The following is a 5000-nucleotide window of genomic DNA, read 5'->3' on the forward strand; positions in this document are numbered from 1 at the left end:
TGAATATTTCAAACATGTCCGTCCGTAGTATTTTATTTTCTCTCCTCCGAGCAGCCTTATTGAATCTTCTCTCTCTCTGCCCCTGGGCTTTGGAACTCGGGCTCACCGCATTCTGTGAAGGTTCTTTTGTGGTTGCAGCAGGTTCTGTTTGTTCAGTCCCACAAAGGAAATTGAATTGAATGCCGTGTTTACCTTGATAGAAGCATGAGGGAGTCTTACATGTTATTCTGAATCATTGGGGTTTTCAATCGGTGGCCTTGTGGTTGGTCAAGGAGTATTGGCCTTACCTCGCCGCAGTGTTGAGATATTTTGTAAAGCTTTTTTGTGTGTGTGTAGGTTATGGAGTGCTGTGCTGCTGTATCTGAATATCAATATTTGTGTTTTGCAGGCTGGATTTCAGGACTCGTCCAGACGGGCCCAATGCTGTGGAGTAGAGTGGTGAGTGAGATAACTTTAATATTATCCAATTTCTCTCCTGTCATTACTGATTTATTACACATCTTTTAGGCCAGTTTTTCCCAGCCAGGGGCACGTGCACCACCCCAGGGAGGGAAAACTGTAAAAATGTACTTGGAAAAATGTAATAATAACAAATATATGGAGTGTAGTCACATTGAACTAGATGAACAGACATAGAGCATTACTGAGGGGGAGCTCATCATATGACCAAATGGCTTAGGGCAGAGCTATTCAAGTGGCGGCCCTGGGGCTAGAGGCGGCCCTTGGACAGCAAGGTTCTGGCCCCCACAAGCCCCTTGAAATAGAGAACTGTTTTTTCGGAATTTAGAGATAAAAGTATGGGCTCCGTTATCGTGCTGAAACGGGACACGGGACGTTAAAATGCAGGAAATTACATTTAAGAAATGCAAAACTTTCTGGGGCAGGACCCCCAGACCCTCCACTTCAATGAAGCCTCCCATTTTTTTTTCATTGACAGTCGGCAACCATAATACATACGTATAGTTCTGCCCTTTACTGGGAGGAATTTGAAAAACTGGCCCTCGTTGACATTTAATTGAATACCCCTGGCTTAGGGGGTACACTGGAGAAAAAAAGGTTGGGTAACACTGTTAGGCGAAAATTAAGACCCTGTTGACAAGTATATGGATATTTTTGTAAACACATACATTTTTGCATTTTGTTTACATCAGTTTTAGCTCCTTAAAGAGAAGAACCTTTTTTTCTGGGTTTTTAGTGAAGATTTCTGAAACGCACCTGTCACAATGGTGTTTTTCTTTCAACCACATGCCGTGTTAATGTGTAAATGGATAAAAAATATCTGTTCTGCATATGCTGAATCAAGGTCTAAAACGGACAACTTTATCAGTATAGTTAAATTGGTGCGATGCATTGCAGATTAGATTATTGTTGACACCACTTATTATTATTGTCTGCATCAACAATCGAGGCGCAGTGCTCCAAACGAATCTTTGTTTCGAAAGGACATTTCAATAATTTAGGCTAAAAAATAACTGAAAATGGTGTTTATAGTCTTACAGAACAAACCGTGATATACAGTATGTACAGAAATATATTACAGGAAGTATATCTACTGAGTAGATTTGTCAGCAGCCATATCTTGGGGATCAGTGTGAAAGCTGAAGGAGTGTTGGAGTGAGTGAACGAGTGTCTGCTCTTGTGAGTGCTGCAGAACAGAGAGTGAAGTTTGTTGACATGCTCTTGTATGTCTGTCGCTCGCTACCCTTGGATGTGACGGCACACATACACTACACACACACACACACACACACACACACACACACACACACACACACACACACACACACACACACACACACACACACACACACACACACACACACACACACACACACACACACACACACACCCCTTGGATGTGACAGCACAGAGTGTATTCGACCGCGTCAACTTCTAGACACACGACTTCATGCACGCATACACGCACACACATTATACGCGCGCACACATACGGATATACGTACACACACACACACACACACGCACGCACGGGCACACACATATTAAGCCGTGTAGATACACAACAGACGCACACACAAATGCACACACACGCACAAACACACACATTTGTGCGTGCACACATATGGACACACAGACACGCACACACACACACACACACACTCAAACACACAGACTCTGTCACAGACACACTCTCACACACATCCCTTGCTCCTTAGCTCCTCTCCTGGTAAAGGAGTACTGATACTATAGTTGTCCTCTTTGTATTGTGTGTGTGTGTGTGTGTGTGTGTGTGTGTGTGTGTGTGTGTGTGTGTGTGTGTGTGTGTGTGTGTGTGTGTGTGTGTGTGTGTGTGTGTCCGCAGGGGTGCAGAGGACATTTGGGAGCGCACAGGCGCTGGCAACCTTCACGCTGCTCTAATTTCTGCAAAATGGGCCAGAATAAGAAATGTGTGTGTGTGTGTGCGCGCGTGTCTGTGTCTGAATATCAGTACTGAACAGAGTTGAGAACAGAGCAAAGGCACGGCGCAGCGCATTGGCGTCATCGCCTCAGTATCCTACCATGTGTGTGTGTGTGTGCTTGCGTGCGTGCTTGTGTGTGTGTGTGTGTGTGTGCGCGTGTGTCTGTGTGTGTGTGTATTGCACTGTCCTCTTCTGTACCGAGCCTCAGTATCCTACCGTGTGTGTGTGTGTGTGTGTGTGTGTGTGTGTGTGTGTGTGTGTGTTTGTGTGTGCGTCTGTGTGTATTGCACTGTCCTCTTCTGTACCGAGCCTCAGTATCCTACCGTGTGTGTGTGTGTGTGTGTGTGTGTGTGTGTGTGTGTGTGTGTGTGTGTGTGTGTGTGTGTGTGTGTGTGTGTGTGTGTGTGTGTGTGTTTGTGCGTGCGTCTGTGTGTATTGTACTGTCCTCTTCTTTACCGAGCCTCAGTATCCTACCGTGTGTGTGTGTGTGTGTGTGTGTGTGTGTGTGTGTGTGTGTGTGTGTGTGTGTGTGTGTGTGTGTGTGTGTGTGTGTGTGTGTGTTTGTGCGTGCGTCTGTGTGTATTGTACTGTCCTCTTCTCTACCGAGCCTCAGTATCCTACCGTGTGTGTGTGTGTGTGTGTGTGTGTGTGTGTGTGTGTGTGTGTGTGTGTGTGTGTATTGTACTGTCCTCTTCTGTACCGAGCCTGGCTGCCTGGTTGGCCGTGGGTGGCAGAGAGGGAACACTCAGTGGTCACATGGTCACTCCCACGGCCCAGCTGCCATATGTCTGCAGGTAGAAGGATCGGACTGTTCCTGCTTTCTTTCTACCAGACTCATACCTGTAGTGTAACGACTATACAGCTATTATGTCAAAACACTTATTATCAAATATATGTAAACATACATCCAATGTTTCTGAGCCTGTACCCTATATTTTTTACTCTTGTTTTGGGTGTTGGTGCTATCCCCTTACGTATGTTTTTGTTTTGGTGCTGCAACCTACCTGACTCCGAGACAAATTTCTTCTCGGTGGAGGCTAAGAAACCTAACCTAAGAGTATACGGTATATGTCAGGGCCTGCTGCAGTAACGCTTGCAGTTCATACATTTTGATATAAATCTGAAAAGCATTACACTTGGTATTTTGGAATTATATATTTACCTTTTGAATGTTGATATAGCATTTTTGAACAATGTAGAAGCGAAATATGTGAATATGGAATTATTTGGGAAACACATGTAGATACAGTATGTATGGAAATACATATGGACAGTGATATCCCACAGAAGGCTGGATGGGCAATTCTAGAATTCTAGTAGGTGTGAACTTCGACACGTTTAATTAACTTAAGTGGTTAATTGATTAAATTGAGGTCCTAATTGCCTTCTAATTGCAACCTAATTGAATTGGCAAAAAAATAACCTGCTGTTTGTAAATGAACTACGGCACTCGAGTTACTCACTGGACCTTAAAATAGCACAATTAAAGAAGCCACACATTCTTTATCAGACATTCTGTCTGTAATTTCCCGAAGCATGCCAAGACAAAGCGGCCATCTTGGATGTGTTAAATGTTGCTAATAGGTGTAGGAGTGTTCTTTAAGCTTTGCATTAGCATGTGTGACATTCAGCAGTTAATCAGTGTAAAGTGTACACACATACGCATGCACACACACACACGCACACACACACACACTACGCACACACACACACACACATGCACGTGCGCGGCGCGCTCAGGCACACATACACATGCTCAAACACACACGTACGCACACGCACAAGCGCACACACACACACACACACACACACCCCGTCCCCTGTTCCCCTGTTCCTCATTAGCTCTCATTTCTCTGCTCTGGCATTAGCTCTGTCATTAGGAGCTCAGCTGCAGTACTGTGGGTGTCCTGTCCTCACCTGCCTCCAGGTGTGTGTGTGTGTGTGTGTGTGTGTGTGTGTGTGTGTGTGTGTGTGTGTGTGTGTGTGTGTGTGTGTGTGTGTGTGTGTGTGTGTGTGTGCGCGTGCGTGTGTGTGTGTGTGTGCGTGTGTGTGCGTATGTGTGTGTGTGTGTGTGTGTGTGTGTGTGTGTGTGTGTGTGTGTGTGTGTGTGCGCTAGTGTGTGTGTGTGTGTGTGTGTGTCTGCGTGCACGTCTGTCCTCACCTGCCTTCCAGGTGTGTGTGAGGTAGTGTGTGGCTGGGGCCTGCGACTTTTCTTCACCAACTCCTGTCTAAATAGGTAAGAGGTTACCCTACACTAGCCAGGCCGTGACCTCCTAGTGACGCAACAGCTTCAGCGTTGCTACCAGTCAGGCAAATACGGGAACTCCTCCCACTTTGTTGGGAAGTAAACAGTCATTAGCAAATCAAGGGAGGCCATTTGGAAAATGCTGTTTGGGAAATGTTAATTGTTATGCTCTTGGTCAGACCAAGTCTCGAATAGATTTGAAAGTCGATGATAATCAGGCTAACCCTGAACCTCCTGTGTATTCATACATTATAACTGTTTTGCTTTTTTGCTGGTTTTCCCTCGTCACTGACCATTTCACTACTAGCCAGGGTTTTGTTGTCCTTTTTTTTCTT

At 45.3% G+C, this 5000-nt stretch overlaps 1 protein-coding gene across 1 annotated transcript in view; it reads left to right on the forward strand.

Annotated features, from left to right (window-relative positions):
- znf644b (zinc finger protein 644b) overlaps window positions 1-5000 on the forward strand; it is an 83505-nt gene that overhangs the window by 17808 nt on the left and 60697 nt on the right. Inside the window, exon 2 of the mRNA XM_063200370.1 lies at window positions 389-438. The gene's annotated coding sequence lies outside the window, so the exon portion shown is untranslated. The remainder of the gene's footprint in view (window positions 1-388; window positions 439-5000) is intronic.

Source organism: Engraulis encrasicolus, chromosome 6 (genome assembly GCF_034702125.1).
Source record: "Engraulis encrasicolus isolate BLACKSEA-1 chromosome 6, IST_EnEncr_1.0, whole genome shotgun sequence".
Lineage (NCBI taxonomy): Eukaryota > Metazoa > Chordata > Actinopteri > Clupeiformes > Engraulidae > Engraulis > Engraulis encrasicolus.